At 46.1% G+C, this 22,688-nt stretch overlaps 1 protein-coding gene, 1 long non-coding RNA gene and 1 pseudogene across 5 annotated transcripts in view; 1 reads left to right on the top strand and 2 right to left on the bottom strand.

Annotated features, from left to right (window-relative positions):
* Positions 1–1,865: 1,865 nt before the first annotated feature.
* Positions 1,866–15,741, bottom strand: LOC131424196 (uncharacterized). Its single transcript, XR_009226860.1, has 3 exons — positions 15,624–15,741; positions 7,460–7,615; positions 1,866–6,237 (listed from the first exon to the last, which is right to left on the bottom strand). It is a non-coding gene; the product is annotated as an uncharacterized LOC131424196 (long non-coding RNA).
* Positions 8,477–15,568, bottom strand: LOC124093618 (palmitoyltransferase ZDHHC6-like; annotated as a pseudogene).
* Cdip1 (cell death inducing p53 target 1) overlaps positions 15,571–22,688 on the top strand; it is a 20,328-nt gene continuing 13,210 nt past the window's right edge. The window contains exon 1 of one of the 4 annotated variants that reach the window (XM_046444442.2): positions 15,571–15,711. The gene's annotated coding sequence lies outside the window, so the exon portion shown is untranslated. Of the gene's footprint in view, positions 15,712–15,871; positions 16,004–22,688 lie in introns of those variants that run through there. The other 3 variants (XM_046444436.2, XM_046444462.2, XM_046444466.2) reach the window with 3 other exon arrangements.

Here is a 22,688-nt window from a genome sequence, read left to right as displayed (position 1 = left end):
ATGGTCAGTCTGGAAACTCACCAAACCACACACACTTCTGACAGGAGCACTGTTCTTGTCAAGTCTCAGGAACTGCTACAACTCTACTGTTGACCCCACATGGCAGCTTCCCTGGGGGATTGCTGACTCGACTCTGGTGGGCTCCTTCCCTGTTCTGCACTGGGTATGAAAGGAACTGGCCTGAGTGTGAGACTTCCTCACCCACCCCCATCAACCTGATGCATCATTAGCTTGAACGCCTCAGACAAAATCTTATGCCCATTTTGAGCACTTTCTGGCAAGTATGGAGCCAGGCACTTTGCATAGATGCCTCCTTTCATTCCACGAAGAACCTATATGAAGTTTACCTCTGTAGAGAGGCGGGACCAGCCACGGCAGACCCCAGGTGTGCCTGCTCCTCACCACCCTTGCTGCTCTCCAGGCCAGGGTACGAGGCAGCACACTGAGGCTGGAGGAGTGGCCGCTGGGGCTGCCCTCAGGGTTTGTGTTTTATCTAGGGTGAGGGGAATCTCTGTTTCCTGGTCGCCATGTCACCCTTCCACCACCATGCTCTGCCTCACCCAGGCCCAGAACAACGAAGGTGGCCTTCTACAGAATGACACCTCTGAAACCATGAGCTCGAATAAGCTTTTCCTCCTCTATGTTGTCCTTGTCAGGTCCTTTGGTCACAGTGTTGAAAAAGCTGACTAAAACAAGCGGTCACAGAGGAGACTGAAGGGTGGGGGGTGGGGGGTCTGACTTGGTGCGGGGGCACCAGTGAGTGGGCTTGTGAAACTCACCAGACCTAACACTTGTGTGCACTTTTCCTTGTGGAGTCCCAGCATAACACTCAGGCTTAATTTTAACTTTAGACTAAAGAAGTAAATTAAGAGGGTACCTATCACCCCTGGGACTATTGGGCCAGGAAAGGCAAGGGGAGCCTTGCAGCCAGCAGAGGGCGCTAGTGTCAGGAAGACACAGGGCCTTACTTCCCCACTCCTGGGCCGCTTCTGCACAACCTAGGAGCAGACAGGCAAAGGTGTCTGGGATAGGGGAGGCCAGCCCTGCTGAGGGCAAGGGGCATTTGTCCAGTGGCACCAGGATGAGCTTCAGGTGGCAGGCTACTGAGTGCCAAGGCACCTGTCACTAAAGGTGTGCTGGGCCCTGGCATAATGCTGCCCCAGTTTTAGTACAATCTGGACTAAAAATAAAAGGCAGTTGGCTTTGCAGCACATGCCTGAGGATAGGGGCGAGGCTCCGGTGCCAGGGGAGAAGGCTGATGACGTAAAATAAGCTGTGTTCCGATGTTCTCCAGGAAAAGGTGAGACAAACAGATACATTTTGAGGCTGAAATGATCCCTCAGGGACAGTCATGGGCTCCTGATCTCAGGTACGCACAGGGAGGATTCCAGAGCAAGTGACACAAATACGTGGCCCTATCTTTGTAAGGATATGCTAGCCCTTCCTTTGTTATTTCATTGTGACTGAATTCTTCCTGAATTGTTTTTAGTATGGCTTCATCCCCCTCTTTCTGTTAACAGCTATATTACAACATAATTCACATTTCAGTTCACCTGTTTAGAATGTAGAATGAGATGGCTTTCAGGGTGTGCAGATATATGCACCACCATGACGATCAATTTAAAAAGTTTTTACCAATCTAAAAAGAAAGCCTGCACCTCTTAGACTTACCCCATTTCCCCTGAAGTTCCTGGCCCTAGGTAGCCACTGATCTTTTTGTCTCTATTCTGGACATATGATACAAATGGAATCCAATGACACGTGGCCTTTCTGACCAGCTCCTTGTGTTACCGCTGTTTACTGATGACAAGTCCCTGCTTCCCCGAATGTTGAAGTATAACACCAGAGAAGCATGCCAAGGCAAGTTTAAAGTGGAAAGTAAAAGCTTTATTAAAGCACAGCAGGAAGGGAAGTAGCTAAGGTCTACTTTCAGCTTTCCCACATTCCTGTGGCATTCCTGTCTTTGTTATGTTATCTTGCAGTGGTGGAATGAAGATGGGAAGGCCCAAAGAGTGGGGGACAGGTGGGCTGAAAGAGCATTCTGGGAAGGAAGGGCTTTTGGATTAGCATCTCCATGTTTGCTGGGAGCTGCTTCATTAACATTTCCTTGGGATGGACTCTGGGCCTTGGGGACATTTCAATTTCCCCAAGAGCTGCTCTGGTTTCCTGGACTCCATTTTCTATAATGGCCTCCATTCTTGATTTTACTTGATATTAGACCTGATTTACCTAACTACACTAACTACCTATCTGTAAATCTGGCTTCATTCCCCCCTCTAATTTTGGGAACTCCTTACTGCTGTAAGGAAAGGGGGCGATGACCGTTCTGGCTTCTTCAAGCTGAAAGCGGGCGGTGTTGAGCAGACAGTTTTGGAGGCCCCCTTTTTTAAAAATCGGGTCTATTGAGTGGTCCATGATAGAAGTCTGATTGAGAATAACAGGCTGGAGGGCCATTTGAGTGATGGGTGGTCTATAAGAGGAACAAGAAGTTATTAGTACTGGAACTAGATTAATGCAACAATAAATGCCACAGCATAGAAATATGCCAATGAATATAATGACAACGACAGAGACTAACAATGTTTTCCACCAGGAAATACCAGAAAACCAGGAGCTAAGATATTGTTCCCATGACAAGGTTGGCGAGGACATGGCTTCTATCTGAGCATGTAAATTTTTAAGGATATTTGTCACATTGCCAGAATTGTCAGGGATGTAAACACAACATTCAGATTTAATAATGGCACAAGTACCACCTTGAGCTGCAGTGAGGCCATCTACATCTTTTTTTTTTTTTAATATTTATTTATTTATTTTAATTATCGGCGGGCACAACATCTTTGTTTGTATGTGGTTCTGAGGATCGAACCCGGGCCGCACGCATGCCAGGCGAGCGCGCTACCGCTTGAGCCACATCCCCAGCCCCAGCAGTGAGGCCATCTAAAGCCATCCAGTTTTGTAAGATGGCCTTCCTCATAAGTGTTATTTCAGTGTTAAGGAGAGAGATACTTTCCTCAATATCATGGAGGGAAGTTTGAGTATAATTGTTTAAAGTCTCTACATGCCACATTACATCTTCTAAACCAATTTGTGGGATAAACAGTGAAGCTATATGATCATGCCAATGAAACACAGATCATCCCTATCTATGTTTAAGATTGGGGAGGTTTGCTGGCTGTTGAGCTGGTCCCTTCTTTTGTGTGACCACTCCCAGGGCTATTCCTCCTCTCTCAGTGACAAATAGGTTGAATTTTTGTTCAGTAGGTAAACTGAGGGCAGGGGCTTGGCATAAGGCCCCTTTCAATGCCTTAAAAAATTTAATGTGTTCTGGTTCCCATATCAGGGAAGTTGTTCCTTGGCGTAGTATCTCTCTGAGGAGGCTATCAAGAGGCTTAGCTAATTCCCCATATCCAGGGATCCAATGCCTACAGTATCCAGTTATCCCTAGGAAGCCTCTAAGTTGTCTTATGGTTTGAGGTAGAGGATACTGTCCTATAGGGGTTATTCTTTCTGGCCCTAGTTTGCGGGTTCCTTGAGACAGCTGTAATCCTAAATATTGAACTTGTTTTTGGCACAATTGAGCTTTTTTCTTTGAGACTTTATAACCCTTATCAGCTAAGAAGTTTAAAAGTTCTTTAGTGGCTTCCTGACATTCCTTTTGAGTAGAGGTACACAAAAGTATGTCATCTGCATATTGTAGGACAGTCAGAGATGTTTTATCTCTGAACTCTGTTAAATCCTTAGCTAGGGTTTGGCCAAACAAATGAGGGCTATCTCTGAACCCTTGGGACAATACTGTCCAAGTTAATTGAGATCTGCTTATCTGGTTCCTCAAAGGCAAACAGATATTGTGATTGGGAGTCTAAGGGTATACAGAAAAAGGCATCCTTTAAAAAAACAGTAAACCAAGCAGCAGCTGCTGGAATCTCAGATAACAGAGTGTATGGGTTAGGAACTATAGGGTGGAGAGGAACAACTGCTTTGTTAATTATTCTCAGGTCCTGAACTAGTCTCCATTCCTCATTTGGTTTTTGAATTCCTAAAAGGGATATGTTACATGGGCTTTGGCAGGGCACTAAAAGTTTCTGTCTTTTGAGGTTCTGAATGATCTTCAATAAGCCCTTTTTTGCCTCTGGGCGTAGGGGATATTGTCTCTGATGTGGAAAGACAGAAGGATCTTTTAAGACTATTTAGGTTGGAACTGCACTTTTTGCCCATCCAATTTTGCCTTCAGTAGCCCACACTACAGGGTTTATATTGCATTCTAATAAAGGCAAACATAATGATCCTCGCAGTCCCAAATTCATTGTAATAGATGTCTGAAGTTTTGAAAGTAAGTCTCTTCCTAATAAAGGGGTAGGACATTCTGGGACCATTGGAAATGCATGAGAAAACATCATCCAGTCCCACTCACAACTCAGTGTGTGGGGGGGTAAACTTTCTGGTAATAGGCCATCCAGACACTCCTTGTACCGTTACAGTATTAGAGGAAAGAGGTCCGGGGTAAGAGGTGAGCACTGAATAACTAGCGCCAGTGTCTAAGAGGAAATTGACCTCTGGCCTCCCTACAGAGAAGCGTACCCGGGGCTCACCTGCAGTGATAGGAGTTACGGGAGCCAGAATTGAGGCTGGGCCCCATCAGGCCTGTGTGAAGGAGTCTGGCTTCAAGGACCTACGCCCCTGAGGACAGTCACTCTTCCAGTGATTGCCTTGACATTTAGGGCAGGGCTTTTGGGGTGGCTGCTTGGCTATTGGGCAATCCCGTTTGAAATGTCCTTCCTCTCTGCAATGGAAACAAGTTCCTTTTGTGGATGAGGAGCATTTCATCTTCCTCCTTTTTCACTCTGGGAGCTTACTCCTCTAAGAGCGAACACCAGCGCTTCAGTCCTTTTTCTGTCTCTGCACTCTTTCTCCTTTTCCTCTTGGTCTCTATTATAAAAAATGGAAGTAGCAAGTCAGAGGATGTTATCTAAAGATTGATCAGGGCCATATGCCAATTTTTGTAACTTCCTCCTAATGTCTGGGGCTGACTGATAAATTTGTCCTTTAAAAGTAGTTGGCCCCAGGGCTGGGGATGTGGCTCAAGTGGTAGCGTGTTCAGCTAGTATGCATGAGGCACTGGGTTCGATTCTCAGCACCACATAAAAAATAAAATAAAGATATTATGTCCGCCTTAAAAAAAAAACTAAAAAATAAAACTATTTGGCCCTCTGTGGATTCAGGATCCATGGTGGTGTGTTTTCTCATTGCCTCCCTGAGTTTCTCCATGAAAATAGCAGGGCTTTCCTGGGGTCCCTGAATACTTTCTGAAACTTTAAAATAGTTAATGGGCTTTTTGCTTGATTCTCCTGAGGGCCTCAAGGGCCAACATTTGGAAATGTCTAATTTTCCAAGCATCCTGTTCAGCATTTGGGTCCCAGTCAGGATCATTTCTGGGAACTGCCTGTGCTCCGGATGGATAATTGGGTTTGCTCTTAGTCTTTTCTGCTGGGGCAAGAGCAAGGTGTACGTCATCCCTAAATTCTTCAGCTGCTCTTAGGGCTGCTTCCTTCTCATTGAAAGTCAAAATATGGTTGAGTAATAGCATAATATCTTTCCAGGTGAGGTCAAACACCTGGCATAAGATTTGAAATACCTCAATATATTTATCTGGGTCCTCCGAAAATCTCCCTAAGTCTGTTTTTATTTGCCTTAGGTCTTGAAGGGAGAAGGGGGTATGTACTATGATTAGTCCAAATTCTCCTCCTGGCATCTCCTAGAGAGGTAATATATTTGATCTGTCTATTGGGGCAGATGCAGAGAGGCCAGGATATGGAGGACAGGAGGGCCGCTGTTGCACACCAATATCTGATGGACATTTTGTGGGTCCTCTTGATTCTTTCTCCTCAGTAGGTGATTCTTTAAGATTTTCTCTCTTCATGGCAGATATCATAGCTAAGTCTACTTTACATTGTTGGCATAATTTGGGGTTTTCCCTTAGGGCAAAGAAACCTGGACATATGGCACCTCACACCATTTCCATTCCCTTTTGCAAATTTTTATCAAGCTGTAAAATTGTACTAAAATTGATACTTCCCTCTGGTGGCCAGGATTCTCCATCAGGGAGTTTGTATTGAGGCCAGGCCTGGCAGCAGAAGAAAATGAGGTGCTTTTTCTCGAGTGTCTGTGGGTCAAACTTATCACAATTTTTCAATATGTAGGTGGTGTACCTAGTATATTGGAGAGAGAAGCTCCCACCTGAGTGAGAAGAGAAAAAAAAACAGGACTCAGGTACATGCGCCGGAGAAAACTGTTCTCATTAGGGATGTCTCCCTAAGCTTGAGCTTCCTTATGGTCCAGAAAACCCTCTCTCACCTTGCTTTGCCAAGGGTGTTTCTGGGCCTCTTTGGCAAAGTGCTAGGGTCCCAGTTTGCCCTGTGCCAGAGACCCTGGGAGGATTCAGACTTAAGGGGCTTACTGCTTTCCTCCCTGCCACTAAAAACCCACAGCAAAAGAGAATTGCGCACTCTTCTTGTTGCCTTTTTGCTCTATAGACTAAAGGAATCTCCTGAGGTTAAGGGATATTTACTGGTTGTAAGGCATATAGTGCTTTCTATCGGAGAGACTATAGGAAGAGTTGATTCTAAAAATGCCTCCCTCTAGCAGCTTAAAGAGAACACAGCACATTCTAAACATCAGAGCAGAAATGGGAAATTTTAAAACAGACTAGTGAAAGTTACCTATGTGCATGAGGGGAACCTGGGCACCTTTTACTAATTATCTCATATCTTTCTCAGTCCTACAGTCTGAATTGCTAGCGTTTCTGACCAGGGAAGGAAGGGGAGCATCCAGGAGGGAATGGATGTGGGGTTGGGAGTACTGTGTAGCCCATGTGGAGGCAAACGTAATTGGGGCTTTCCCTCAGTGCCATTCATCTCCCGATCACCCTAGATACCCCTTAGAGCTGTCAGGAGCGGGTTCAAGAGAAAGGAACCCTAGGAATAAGTCTGCGTGTAGCCCAGACAAGAATTCTGCAGTTGTTCCAAACTCCTTCCTCCACCTCCACGCATCCAAGGCAGATGGGATTAGGGACAATTGTTCTCCGGGCCCAGACAGAAAAGTGGGAAGCGGCTTCGGCAGAAACCACCATGCCTGCTCTGTTTGGAACAGGTGATTGAGAGCTGCCTACGCCAGGAAACCTCTCACCTGAGTCTTGAAGAGTGGCGGCTGCACTAATTGTGTTTAAGTAGCCATCGGGTGCCCACATCACTCTCCAGAAAGAAAGAGAGAGGGGCTGAGGCTGTGGCTCAGTGGTAGAGCATTTGCCTAGCATGTGTGAAGCACTGGGTTCAATCCTCAGCACCACATATAAATGAATAAAATAAAGGTCCATATATATAAAAAATATTTTTAAAAAAAGAAAGAGAGAGAGAGAAAGATGCACCTCAGACAGAAGTGGGGAGCATGGAGAGGCACTTACCTTGGTAATAGATCTCGGTGGGATCTCCAATCTGTTACCGCTGTTTACCGGTGATGAGTCCTTGCTTCCCCGAATGTTGAAGTATAACACCAGAGAAGCAAGCCAAGGCAAGTGGAAAGTAGAAGCTTTATTAAAGGACAGCAGAGAAGACTTCTCCTGGAGGAAGAAGGGGACCCAAGAGGTGGAATCCGTGGAAGGGGGAAGTCTTCCCTCTTTTATAGCTAAGGTCTACTTTCGGCTTTCCCGCATTCCTGTCGCACTCTTGCCCTTTTTTCTGTTATCTTGCAGCGATGGAATGAAGATAGGAAGGCCAAAAGGGTAGGGGACAGGTGGGCCAAAGGAGTAATCTGGGCAGGAAGGGCTTTTGGATTAGCATCTCCATGTTTGCTGGGAGCTGCTTCATTAACATTTCCTTGGGATGGGCTCTGGGCCTTGGGGACATTTCAATTTCCCCAAGAGCTGCTCTGGTTTCCTGGACTCCATTTTCTATAATGGCCTCCATTCTTGATTTTACTCAATATTAGACCCGATTTACCTAACTACACTAACTACCTATCTGTAAATCTGGCTTCACTTGCACCTAGCATGATGTTCTCAAGGTCCATTTACAGTGTTGTACTTGTACTGGTGTTTTGTTCCTTCTTATGGCTTAACAACATTCCCTTGTATGGATGGAATACATTTTGTTTATCCATTCATCAAAGAAAACCAGAGCTGCACAATAGTTAAAATGTAAAAACAGATTCTATTCAGGAACTATTACAACAGGGAAAGAGGGAAATAGGTGAACTCTGAATACAACAAGGAAAAGTGGCGATTTATAGCCAAGCAATGGAAAGGGTGCTATTGGAGGACTTGGCTGAGGGAACACTGTTTAGAGGGTAGGTGACTCTCAGCTAACCTAACCTCACAGGAATCTTCTGGAGACAGGCCAGGGTGCTCAGACATCAGCTGGGGAGGGGAGGGTGAGGAGTTTGGCCAGATGGTGAGGGTCCGGGTGGGGGGTGGGGGGTGGGGGGGTGGGATTTACTCAGCAGGATTCTTGCTAAATCTAAAGGTCAAGATCTAGTTGGGAAGAGGATTCAGAGGAGACTGACCAAAGTTGGTCAAGGACACAGTCTGTCATTTGCTTCCACCTTTTTCTTAACAGGGCTGGGGTTGGGTACCAGGGTTTGAACTCAGGGGCACTCAACCACTGAGCCACATCCCCAGTCCTATTTTTTATTTTATTTAGAGATAGGGACTCACTGAGTTGCTTATCGCCTCGCTGTTGCTGAGGCTGGCTTTGAACTCATGATCCTCATGTCTTAACTTCCTGAGCTGCTGGGATTACAAGCATGCAGCCCTGTGCCTGGCTGCTTCCACCTTCTGGCCACTATGATCATGATCATTTGTGCTGTGGTCTCTGTGCACAGGTTTTGTGTGGATGCACGCTCTCGACTCTCACGGGCACGTTCCCAGGAATAGAACTGCTTGGCTGTGTGGTGCCCATGTAGCCTGTGGAGGAACACTGGCCTTTACTTCTGCATACACACTTCAATCATCTCATGTGCTCTTGAAGTTCTGTTAATGTCAGGTTGGAGGCCACAATTCTGCTTTAGGGGTGAAGGACCTGGGGCCCAAACTACTCACAGGATAACAAATAACAACTACCATTTGTACTGAGTGCCAGCTATGTGCCAGGTATCATGGAAAGTGACTTCCTTGCCATTCCTTGCTCAGAGTAGCCCTATGAAACAGGTGTTGTCTGTGCTCAACATACAGTTAGGAATACAGTTAGTGGGGGCTGTGGCTGTGGCTCAGTGGTAGCACACTTGCCTGGCATGTGTGAGGCAATGGATTAGATTCTCAGTACCACCTACAAATAAAGTAAATAAAGATTTATTAACAACTAAAAGAAAAAAAAAAAGAAATACAACTTAGCAAGACCCTGTGTCAAAAAAGGGGCAGGGCTGCAGACATAGCTCAGTAGTACAGCACCCACAAGCACATTAAAAAAAAAAAAATTAAACATCTTGAACAGTGCCATCCAGTGGCATGGACCAGCTCCATCTGACTAAATTTTGGGCTCTCTCTGGTTCTTCTACTTCTTTTTATATAGAACATTCATTGATCTGCAATGATAAAATCTACATTATTAAAAGATAGGTGAGGGCTGGGGCTGGGGCTGTAGCTCATTGGCAGAGTGCTTGCCTCACACGTGTGAGGCACTGGGCTCAATCCTCAGCACCATGTAAAAGTAAACAAATAAAGGCATGCTGTCCATCTACAACTACAAAAAAAAATAAATAATAAAAAGGTGATAAAATTTGAGCTTATATTGAATTTGACAAATTAAATTCTAAAGTATCTAGAATATCACCTAATACCCTACATCAACTGAGAGGGAAAATTATCACATGCTCTTGGCAAAACTATATCTGCAGATGAGGTACAGAGTGTGCAGCACATAGGGAAAAAACCATAGAGAAAATGCAGTTGACTCTCTTGGACGAAACGCTGCTCCTTTCAGTGGAAGAGGTGGTCAAAATCAGGGACTTCTATGCACGTGCAGAATGGCTTCTCCATTTCAAGATGGTGATAAAATACCTAAATCACAGCACCAGCACACCTTTGAGGAAAAGGACACCTTAACCAGAGTAGGTTTGTTGCTTAATCTTTTAGTAATATGTACAATTTTTTTAAGTAATAAAGCAGACTTAAAAGAATAATTTCACTCAAACAATGGCTGTTGTTTTTCTTCTCATCCTCTGGGGCTGGATCTGTTTCAGCATCATAGGGAGCCTTTTCTTTCCTTTTTTTTTTTTTTAATACCTTTATTTATTTATTTTTATGTGGTGCTGAGGATCGTACTCAGGGCCTCACACACGCTAGGCAAGCACTCTACCGCTGAGCCACAACCCCAGCCCCATAGGGACCTTTTCTGACACCATCCTTATTCTTTAAAAAACACACACACACACACACATACACACACACATTTAGTTGTAATTGGACACAATACCTTTATTTTATTTCTTTAGTTTTATGTGGTGCTGAGGATGGAACCCAGCGCCTTGTATGTGCTAAGAGAATGCTCTACTGCTGAGCCCCAGCCCCAGTCCTCCATCCTCTTATTCTTAAAACACCGTCTACAATCATCCAGAATTCTGTCTCCATACAATCAGCACCAGAACTCTTTTGTGGCTAAAATGAATCCCCCTTTTTATAGTCTCTCAGCACAAGGACTTGTGAAGAAGGCTTTGATTCATTTTGTTGAAGGACAGCAGGCACCGGTATAATCTTGTATGACTTTACAACCAACACTTCTGACTCTCACTTTTCATTTCAACTGCTCTATTGTTAAGTTGTACTGGTGACAGCATTCTCTTATTGGCCACTCCAATCCATCTCTTTCAGGGACCCTTAACAATGTAAATATCTATTTAAAGTTCTTTCATTTACTTCCCATATCATAAGGAAAAACAAAAATTTCATCTAGTTGGTAATATTGAATTCAATCTTTAGCCTTCTCTTCAATGATGATTCAATAGAAGTTTTGTTTCTAAGAATTATTTTTATCTGGATAGAAAACAACATCCTAGCAGTTATGGTTATTCCTAAACCTAATCCCAAGGCAGACAAGGTGGCAGCAAATGCAGCTAATCCAAAGGACACAAATGGAAGAAGACCTCTCTGGGCTGCATTCATGTCACTGTTCACGGTGTTCCACCCAAAGGAGTGACTGCACAGCTTTATATACAGTCACGATAAAAATGAGAGCAGCAAGAACACAGGCCAGGGGTGCTGAAAGGACAAAGAGTGTGAATGAAGCATAGATTACCCATTTTGGTGCAGAAGAATGTCTTCCTCCTTCTGAAGTCATGAATTTCCTTTGTCTGTGCACTTTCCATGTGCCATTCTCAGGCCTCCAAGTTTGGGGATGTCAGGGCAAATGATGCCATCTCCACTATGAAGCACTCAGTACATGCTGCTCAGCCACAGCATTTCTAAGACGGCCTGGGCTCACCCTGACAGACTTCCTCCTTCTTGGATACCTCACCACAGGCAACTGTGTCCAGAGCAAGCAGTAAGCAAGTCATGATCACCAGAGCTGGAATGTGGGACCTGCTCCAGCCTGTGTGTCCTTGACCCTACTTGCCAACTCTCACTGGTTTTTGAATCCCCAATACTCAGTGGACTTTGAAGGGTCAGTAAATTTTAATATAGCATCCAGTACAGTAAGTTAGGCGTGTCCCATTCTACTTGACCTCTACTACATGGGATGCTCTTGCCACCTGCTGGTCTACATACTCCCTTCCTTCCTCTGACCCTCTTCTTAGTCTCCATGGATCTTTTCTCTGGCTCTGTTTTAAGTCCTCCCCCCCCCCCAAGAGGTCTTTCTGCCTCAAATTTCTACTCCCTCCACACTGCCTGAATGGCCTGTCAAAAACACAAATCTTGCCACATCACTCTGCCCAAAATTGTCAACATTCCCCATTACCTATTGAATTGGATCAATTCTAAATTCCATAGACTAGTCTACAAGACCCTCATCTTTCCTCACCCTCTTCCCTTCCATTTCACACCCTCCCATCCAGCCAAACAGAGCAGCTTGCCCTTTGCCAGGAACACTGCATTGCATTTCTCTATGACTCTGCATAACAGCTGTCACTGCCCTGAGTGCCCTTCACCACTTCTTACACCTGGGGAACTTCTACCTGTCCTTAAATTCCCAGCTTAAATGTCCACTTCCTCTACAAAGCCTTGTCTGGGTACTCCTTCCCCTAAGCTCTCAAGCACTTCAATGTCTTCAACATAAGCTACTATATCAGTTTTCCTAGCTGGACTGTGTGCACTTTGGGAAGAAATTGGGCTTCATTCCATTTTGTATATTTCCAGGCCAAAAACAAGACCTTGCTTAGTCAAATAAATAAATGAACATTCTAGGTTTGTGCTGTCCAGCACAGTAGCACACATCATATATTGCCACTGAGCTCTTCAACGAGGCTGGCCTACATTAAGAAATGTTGTAAATATAAAACACACAAAGGGTTTCAAAGTCAGTGTGGGGGAAAAGTAAAATATATCATTGGTATATTTATATAATGATTTAATATTGAAACAGTATTTTGCATATATTTGATTACATTAAACAGTACTGCTCAAATTAATTTCACTTCTCTTTTTTATGCTTTCTAACATGGTTAGTAGCAAAATTTAAAACTACATACATGCTGGCCTCTCAGCTTCCTAATTGCCACTCATAGTTACAGTCGTCAGAATGATCCTTTAAAACGTCACTCAACTCATACATGGAGCCTTACTGAGGTAGTTACATTCTTTAAAGCTGCCACAAGCACTGAAATCAGTGAATACTGAATCACTGTTTCTACAGCAAATACATGGTCAGGCTCCTGAGAGTTCCCTATTCACAACATTTTTGTCAACCAATCAACATGTAACTTTGTATTACGAGTGTCTTTGTTTAAAGACACCTTACTTAATATATATTGTTGAATCAGTGCAGTTGAACACAAGGCCAAGGCTGAACAAAGCTCATGTAACATACATTTTTCTCAGGCACAGCACAACTGTTATGATTGGGATGTGAGGTGTCCCCCAAAAGCTCCTGTGTTAATGCAAGACTGTCTACAGGGAAAGTGGATTTTGAGAGCTGTAACATAATCAGTCCATCCTCGTTTGAATGGACTCAGTGGTTAACTGTGGGCAGGTGGGGCATGGCTGGAGGAGGACCGTCATTCGGGGTCCACCCTAGAAAGGTACATCTTCTCGAAGCTCTTTCGCTCTTCTTTCTGCTTCCTTGCTGCTAGGAGGGGAGCAGATTCCCTCTGACACGCCCTTTCCCTATGATGTGTTGGGCAATGGAGTTGGCTGGCCATGGACTGAAACTTCTGATACATGACCCAAATCTACTTTTCCTTCTCTAAGCTGTTTTAGTTGGGTGTTTTGATCACAGCAACACAAAGCTGACTAAAACAACTACCTTCTTGTACATAGGGATACTAGATAGCATTTCAGCCCTACACTCGGGGGCATTTAAGCAGCAAAATCACCAACAAAAGGCACAAAAATAAGAAAAACATGGCATTAAATATACCTCCAAAAGAACATTTTTAGACGGTGTACCCTTATTTTTTTAAAGAGAGAGAGAGATTTTAATATTTATTTTTCAGTTTTTGACGGACACAACATCTTTCTTTGTATGTGGTGTTGAGGATCAAATCCGGGCCACACGCATGCCAGGCCAGCATGCTACCGCTTGAGCCATATCCCCAGCCCCCTTATTTTTTATAAAAAAAAAATTTATTTGCTCTTTTTAGTTGTACATGACAGTACAATGTATTTTGACATATTATATATACCTTGAGTATAGCTTCCCATTCTTGTGATTATACACTATGTGCAGTTATATTGGTCATGTATTCATAAATGAACATAGGAAAGTATGTCTGATTCATAACTTATACCTGGGGAACTTCTACCTGTCCTTAAACCCCCAGCTTAAATATCCACTGCCTATCCTATTTCCATCCCCTTTCTGGAGTATGTACCCTTACTTGACTTCAGCTGAGAATAAATGAGAAAGCACCACAAGTATTGATTTTGGGGTGTGCAGGGGAATTTGCAAATATGAAATCTGTGAATAATGAAGCATGACTAATTCTACTGCTTACAGCTCTTCAAGGGCTTTAGATTCCATTTATAAAATCCAAACTCCTGGGGTTGGGGATGTGGCTCAAGGGGTAGCGCACTGGCCTGGCATGCTCGCGGCCAGGGTATGTTGTGTCTGCGGAAAACTAAAAAATAAATACTAAAAAATTCTCTCTCTCTTCTCTCTCTCAAAAAAAAAAAATCCAAACTCCTTACAATGGCCTACAAGGCTGTTTTGTCCACAGCCCAGCAGTGCCGGGGTGGTGGGATAGATTTTGGAAAGGTCAAAGAAAGTGCCCAGACACAACATGGGAGACAGACGATTTATTAAGGAAAATTTATAAGAGCTCCATGACTGCCCCAGAAGAGCTCAGTGGCCAGGCTGACAGCATGCCAGTCCCTCATAGTATTTCCTCTCCTTCAGTGTTTTGTCCAACGGCAATTGGCTAGAGAAGTCACACATATCCTTTATATAGTACCCTGGGTCCTACCCACCCACTCAGAAAGGGGTTTTATAAAAGGCTGCAGAATCAATGACATCTTTATTATTTTTTATTGTTATTTTAAAATATTTATTTTAATTGTCAGTGGACCTTTATTTACTTTTTATTTATATGTGGTGCTGAAAATTGGACCCAGTGCCTCATACATGGTAAGCAAGCGCTCTACCACTAAGCTATAACACCAGCCCAGCAGTGACATCTTTAGCATTAGTTTGTTTAGTCTGCTTACATCCCAAGGAGCAGCTGCCCTGGTGTACATGTAAGAAAGTGGCTTTCTAATGATAACACTAACTTGCCCTAGTTCCCTGTATGCATGAGGGAAAGCCAGTGTCCTTCAAGATAATGTGTATCTGGACACGGTGGCCCAGTCTTGTTCTCACTGTTCCCTTAAGTTGGTGGTTTTGGGGAACAGAAAGGCATTCAGGGACACAGTGTTTTCTATCCCCCTTTGCTTTAGGGACGACGGAAAGGCCCAACAGGGTGCGGGTGCAGTTTACCTTCCTACATCCTCACACCGCGGACAACAGTGGCTTCCTGCCTTCCCATTCCAGCCTGTCCCCACCCCGCAATGGCCCTGCCCTTTCACTTCTGCCTCCTCCTCACCATCACCTCCTTTTCTGAGCTCCCCTCCAGAGGACCACCCATAATCCTGCGGGGGCCGCCCACTGGGCTTTCCTTCGCGGCCTTGGGGTTGGGGTTGACTTCTGTCACAGTGTTTCACGGCGCCTAACCGGACAAGAGTGCGCGGAACCAGGGCTCCACCACGCCGGGGTGCGAGGGCGGCGCGCACTCTTTCCCGCCGCGGGCGGGGCAGCAGCGAGCGCCAACTGCGAGGTCCCGCGACTCTCCCGCCTCCTGAGCGGCTGACAAACAGGCCCGAGGTCCTCCCACGAGTCCAGTCCCACGCCGTGCTGCGCTCCGCCCTCTGACGTCACCAAGGCGCGTCACGTGCCTCGCGAGGCCCCGAGCCGCGACGCTTCGGGCCCTGGGCCCATCTCCAAACCTACCTGCCTCCTCTGACGGGGCGCGTCAGGCAGCTGTTGAGGCGGCCATTCCTGCTGCTGCGCTCGCCGCCGCTGTGGGGCCGCGGGGACGGTGAGTCGCCTCTGCGCATCCGGGGACGGCTTCCGGCGGGAATCCCTCTCCGCCAGAGCGGGGGCTGGCCTCCCGCCCCGGTTTGTGGTATGAGCTCGCCGCGGAGCCCCGCCCCGCCGCGGTGCCTGCCGGGTGCTGTAGGCCCCGCTTCAGGACTACAGGTCCCACAGGTCCCAGGGCGCACGGGGGCGGTGTGCGCGCAGAGCCCGCGGGCCGAGGGGCTCCTCCGAGCGCCAGGCCGGACCCGGGCCCTTCTTCGCGTCCCGCCGGCCTCGGGCGCCAGGTGTCGGAGGTAAAGGTGGCGGGGTGGGGGCGGCGGCCAGACTGGGGCTGTTCTCCTTGGGGCGCTGTCGAGACCCAAGGCGTTTTGGTGTCGTTACGGCCGCGGAGCTGCGGCGACAGCTTCCCGGGGCCGAGAGCCCGGGGTTACCGGCCCTGCGGCCGCTCGCGTGAGCCCTCGTCACGCCTCCCCTTTTTCTGTAAGAGAGGGTTGTGCCATTTTTCTGCGGGAGACCGGGAAGAGAGGGCAGGGGAGAGGAGGGGAGGGCAGCCTCACTGGAGGCCTCAAGGAACGGGGGTCGGGAGGGTCCCCGCGCGTGACCTTGGCGGTCCCGCGGGAGCCCGCCGCGTTTGCCCTCCCCCGCCGGGCAGGCGCCTGCGGGTCGGGACCTGGCTCTGCGCCGCGCTCCCGCAGGCGGATTGGGGAGGCGGCAGGTGGCCTGGCCTTGGGCCGTTCAGCACCTTGGTGGAGGTGGGTTCCCAGGGGCCTTTCCACAGGTGTCAAGGAAGAGAGCGGCTGAAAATCCTGCGTCAGCAGGACCGGTGGCCGTTGTTAAAAGGACGGGGTCCTGGGGCTTGTCCCAGCCCCAGATTCTCGTTCTGTAGTTATGGGGTGTATCCCAGGGAATCTGTAAATAATGTGCTCCCAGATAATTCTCAGGCACATGGGACTGAGAATCTCTGTCCCAGAGTGGGGATCGAGGACCTTCGGGGGGGGGGGGCGATTCATAGCGTTTTTATCACTTTTGTATGCATTCTGGGGATGTGGGCTGGGGAGTGCCTAGGAAATTAGGACGGCTATCCTTGGTACTTTGCTTCTTACTTTGTTTGGGGCTGACACAAGTTGAGTGGGGAAAGGCCTGCCAGCTCTTATTGTCCTGCTCTTAACAGGAAAGAGCCATTCAGAAGACCACCTCAACCTCCCCTGCATTAGGAAAAAATTAGAACGCAGAAAAGTCGAAGGAATTTTACAGAGTATGCTAATGAACTCCATGTAGAATGTACAGTTAACATTTTCTACTTTTTCATCAATCTATCCACCCAGCAGTCCCATCTTTTGTTTATGCATATCGAAGTAAGTTGTAGATCACCAGTGTGTTTTCTTTTCAAATAGTTAAGCATGCATATCATTAACTAGACTCTTAGGATTCTTGCTTATTGATTTTTAACCAACAGAACCTCTCAATCCTGAGGACCCGAAGGAGTGTGTAGGTTTGTTCTTCACATGAGGAAAGACCTTTACATATTGCTCTTACAGAATTTAAGAACAGCTAGCCATGGTTCTAGACTCATCCTAAGAGCAGAAACATGAAATATATGAAGAATACTTAAGGGAACAAAATTGTTTTGAGAAGAAGAGAATAGAATGTGTCCCAAAGGACAGTGCCCCAGCAGTTCATTCTGGCAATAACTGAAGTGAGTTGTCAGCTTGTGTGTTTTTTTGGCTCTTTCTGTACACTATAAGCTTGCTGTTTAAAGCTGCAGGTGTGTGTTTTTTAAACTGTAGGGGAACAGGGCTGGGTAACACATTTGGCAGGCACATGGTGCTGATGAATTAGAGGTCATGACTTTGACTCCCTTAGGCCCAGATACTTGGTTCCATAGCCACAACTACCAATCCCTCACCCTATTCCTTTAAGGGGGAGAGAAAAGTCAAGCCTCATGAAAATTCGTTTCTGCTTTCAGAAACACAATACTAAGCATGATGACATATTTTAACTCAGAGAGGACGCAGTTCAGGATGTGTAGCAGTTAAAGTCATGTCATTTTATGTTAAGGTCCTGTCCTGTATGTGGAAGATATGCTGATAAGAAGGTAGCATGCAGGGAGAACTTGGGCCCTTAGTGGGGAGAAGAGCTATTTTGGCAGTGATGATGGGGGGTTTCTTGTCCCACAAAGGGACTTGGAAATAGATTGCATAAAATGGAAGCATATCCATTTTTAGGACCCCATAAAAGCCTTCTGTGTTTACCTCCACCCTGTCAAGATTTCCCAAATCCTATCTCTTAGAGGCAGTAGAGGCTGCATTGTAATAGAGTGCTACAGAGGGGAGTCGGAGTCAGGCCAGGGGCCTGCTAAAGAGCTCCCACAGAGGGCCAGAGAGACACTGGTCTGACTGGCTCCTTAGCCTATGGGTCCACTAGGTCTGCTCACCACCTCTTCTGTACTATGAGTCATCAGGCAGTGCTCTGGTGATAATGATGGATTCTGGGACCAGTACTGCCTAGACTCAGTTAGCAAACCACATTGGAGGCCCCTATATGTGACTTTGAAGCTTTGTGACAAGCTAGTTGTCTTCCCAGAGCCTCGTTCATTACACCTGTGGTAGGTGAAGAGACCTTGATCTGGTCAGAAGACCTATATCCACAGTAAGCACTGAAAAGATTAGGGTTTCCTAATGTTGACAAAGTATAAACAATTCAAAGCCATGCAGTAAAGGGTAAAGAGGTCCAACAACACTGGGTGCAGGGGTGCACACCTAATCCCAGTGGCTCAGGAGGCTGAGGCAGGAGGATTGCAAGTTCAAAGCCTGTCTCAACAACTTAGTGAGGTCCTAAGCAACATGATGAGACCTTGTCTCAAAATTTTTAAAAAAGGCTGGGGATGTGGGTCAGTGGTTAAGCACCCTTGGGTTAATCTCTGGGACCAAAAATGGGGGAGAGTTTCCAACATTCTGGTACTTTCCATGAAAGCAACTGTGTGCATTTTTGCTAATATTGGATCATTTTTCCAGAAAACATTTCTTGTCAACTTTCTAGTGTTCCTGATTTTGTGGGTGCTGTGAGCCCCTGCTTGGTCTGTCCATTGGGTGATCCAACACCATCAGTTCGTACTGCAAAGAAGTGTCTCATGGTTCAGTAAAACCTCTGTGTGTGATATATATCGTGTACAATAAATTTAATTTGGCCTGAATTCAGATCTAGTTACAGTGTCCGAGTTTTTCCTTCAAGAAGAAAAGGGTATGGTGGCGCACACCTGTAATCCCAGTGGTTTGAGAGGCTGAAGCAGGAGGATCAAAGCCAGCCTCAGTAATTTAGCGAGGCCCTAAGAAATTCAGTTAGACCCTGTCTCTAATAAAACACAAAAAGGGCTGGGGATGTGGCTTAGTGGTTAAGTGCCCCTGGGTTCAATCCCTGGTACCAAAAAGAAAAAAAAGGAAGAAAAGGAGTCCACAGCAGGTGGGAGTAGGTAGGGAAGGGTACAGGAGTTGCTTTGGGTGCATTTAAGGAGAATTTAACCCTATTCAAGAAAACATGAACAGTTGTCACAGTTTCAACTGACATTAAGTAGGAATATAGGGCATGCGATTTCTGTGCAAGGTGGGCCCTTTCTAAGTGTGTTGTTCCTACTTGGCAGGTTCTCACCTCTTATCCAGGGAAATAGTTACACAAGCATGCCTCAGCTAAGGAAGCAGCCAGACTAAGTGACTTGCACATGGTTGCCAAATAATGGCAGAGCAGGGCTACACACACAGCTCTCTTGAAACAATGGCATGAAGGGGGTGGCGGGAACACGGGCTTCCCCAGCCCTGCTATGATTACTGCTTCATGGAGTTGATTGTCATTCAAAAAAATGGCATTTTTTCCTGTTTTGATTTTGACCATAAACAAAGGCATTTTTATGAGGAAGCATGTGGAATCCATCTGAGCTGTGGCTGTGCTCTGGTCCTAGGGCACGGGTAGTGGGCATTAGGATTAGGAAAAGTACAGAAGTCCACTATGGTTAACCCCACACTCATAGGCTCATTTATTTAGCAAACATTCCAATGGTTTAGAGAAGTCCAAAGTACAGTGGAGTAGAGCTGGAGTAGATTACTGTAGGTCTGGGACATGGGCTAAGCCCAGACTTTTCCCTTTCAACCTTGACCATCTGATGAGATAATGTGGGTCTGAGTGCTGTTTGAACTATGGAATCCGTAGGATTTGCCAGCTGGTCAAGGTTTCAGAGAAATAGTTTAGAACTCCTTTAAGCCTGTCCAGTTTTCCAGTGAACTGAAATAGGACTTGAGGCTGAGGAGCCCCATCCCAGCAGTGGTCAGCCTGGATGTGCTCTCCACCTGCTCAACGCATATTTCACGTGTTTCTGGTACTGTAGAGAAGTGGCCCCAAGTTCCATCTTCACCCCCAGGAGCTGTGGGTCTGATGGACAAACTGGACCCTTGAGCACAACTTTCAGGTTCTCCTGATGTGAGTGACTAATGCCCCATGCCTGGGATTGCTTGAGTTCTTTCCACAAGGACCGGAAGCCTCCCCAGTCTCAGCCCTTCTCACAAAATCTCATCTGCTGATTTTGCTGAGTATCTTTTGTAAATTCTTCTTGAAGGTGACTTAGCTTCCTAGGTAGATCTGTGGCTCCTTGAGGGCAGGAACCATAAAGTAAGTACTATCTAGCAAGGATCCAGTGACTTGTTGACTCAATTTAGAAGTCAAAAGTCTTAACTCTGAGGGATGGGGTTGTGGCTCAGCGGTAGAGCGCTTGCCTAGCATGTGCGAGGCCCTGGGTTCAATCCTCAGCACCATATAAAAACAAATAAATAAAAATAAAGGTATTGGGCTGGGGATGTGGCTCAAGCGGTAGCGCGCTCGCCTGGCATGCGTGCGGCCCGGGTTCGATCCTCAGCACCACATACAAAGATGTTGTGTCTGCCGAAAACCAAAAAATAAAACATTAAAATTCTCTCTCTCTCTCTTTCTCTCTCTCTCTCAAAAAAATAAAAATAAAAGTATTGTGTCCAACTACAACTAAAAAAAAAAAAAAAGTCAACTCTCAATAAGTAGTGATTTAGAAAAACAGGGCTAGAATGTAGCTCAATGGTAGAGTGCTTGCCTAACCTGTGGGAAGCCCTGGCACTGACCCCCAGTGCAACAAAAAAACAAAAAAGAAAACTTGGGTGGTGATTTCTTTGCTGAATAAAACTGCTTTTGCTTAAACCTACCCTGCTCAGGGGAGAAGGCCTCAAGTGGCCACTTCTCAGCCCTTGGAGTCCCCAGGCATTCTCCATCCCTGAAGGCTCAGGCTCCACATATGTGTGTTTACCAGCTTTGCTGGAGAGTAGCCACACTGTGACCCGTTACTCTGTGATCCCGAACAGGCCAGAAAGTAACTGTACCAGTTGGAGGTGGTGGCCAAGTGCTCTAGGGTTCTCCACCTCTAGCACTTACCAGTTTGATAGCAGGGCTTTGAAGGACTCATATTAATGTATCAGGCAGTGTGTAGGAAGTGGAGACTCATGGGATAGCCTGATTTTTTAAGCTCTACAAAAGCCTCGCAGCTTACTTAAAAAGTGGGGTCCTGCAGTAAGTAGCCAGAGGACCTAGCCCAGCTCCTCCCCCCACCACCTCCCTACTTCACCTTCCCTGCTCTCAGTACCTGCTGTACTCAGCTGCTACTCCTGGGTCATTGCCTGTGCCTCCTTCCTACACTGCATACATGGCTCACCTCATCTTCAACCTGGGCTGGAATATTCCCTGCACAGTGAAGCTTTCCCTGTTTAGGACACAGCTCTGAAGCATTCCATTCCCAAGTTTTTATTCCTCTATACAACTCACTATATAACAAGCTTTACATTCTGTGTCTCACAGTCCCTAGTCCCCACTCTGCAACATAAAAGTAAGTTCTATTAAGACAGGTACTCCTTCATCTTCACTGCCTAGGAAAGTGTTGACACCTACTGAATGGTCACAGTTTATTAGTTGGATAAAGTCATATACCATTCCTGCATTTCAGTTGTGTTCCTAATAGCTGTTCATCTTGCAATGTCCATGTGCTGTGTCCTTCCCTGTGGAGTCCTGGGCATACACTTTGTTTGTTTGTTACCAGGGATTGAACCCAGTGGTGCTTAACCAGTGAGCCACATTCCCAGCCCTTTTTGATATTTTATTTAGAAATCGGGTCTCACTGACTTGCTTTAGGGCCTTGCTAAATTGTGAGGCTGGCTTTGAACTCCTAATCCTCCTGCCTCAATCTCCTGAGCTGCTGGGATTACAGGTGTGTGCCTGGCAAGGGCATCTCATTTTGAATGCAGAATTGAGTTCTCACATACATGGTTATTGGGTTAGATTCTGAAGTTGCTGGTAGAGCAAAAACCTCATTTGGTCACACTGTCCTTTAAAATCCTTGAATGGCCTCTAAGCTGTGAGCATATGGAAGGACTGTGGCCCTGAGGAGATAGCATGAGCCATGTTTCATTTCCCTCCCAGCCCTATTCTCACCAATGGGTAAGGCTGGGGGGCCCAGCAGCATTACTTCAGCTTTTTGTTTGGGTGCCATGAAGTCCACATAAACTAAATGAGTGGGATGGAATTCCACTGCATGAAGCAATTTGGTCCCTAAGACCCCACATTTGAGAATGTGGGACAAGAGACAAGGCTGATGGTACTATAGAAAAGAGTGTTGGGCATGATCAGGACAGTAGAGGTCCTGTCTCAGATCATTGTCTCTGAGCAACTGGGATAGCCACAGCCACCCTTAGAGCCCGCTCCCCGTTCATTGGCACTGCTTATTGTTCCTTTTGCCCACTGTAGTCTCCAGCACTTCACACATACCTGCCTTTGGTGGGGGCTTGATTAATATATAACACTTATACGAATGTCAGCTGAAACTTCAGATGTAGTCATCTCAGGTGGCTTTTCCAGCCCTGAAAGGTGGTCTCTAGATATCTTTTTTCTTTTTCTTTTTCTTTTTTTTAAGAGAGAGAG

The sequence above is a fragment of the Marmota monax genome, unplaced genomic scaffold, assembly GCF_021218885.2.
Source record: "Marmota monax isolate L192 unplaced genomic scaffold, Marmota_monax_Labrador192_F-V1.1 WCK01_AAM20220418_F8-fsc00035, whole genome shotgun sequence".
Lineage (NCBI taxonomy): Eukaryota > Metazoa > Chordata > Mammalia > Rodentia > Sciuridae > Marmota > Marmota monax.
Note: the sequence above shows the minus strand (reverse complement) of the source record. Positions and strands in the feature narration are given on the sequence as shown.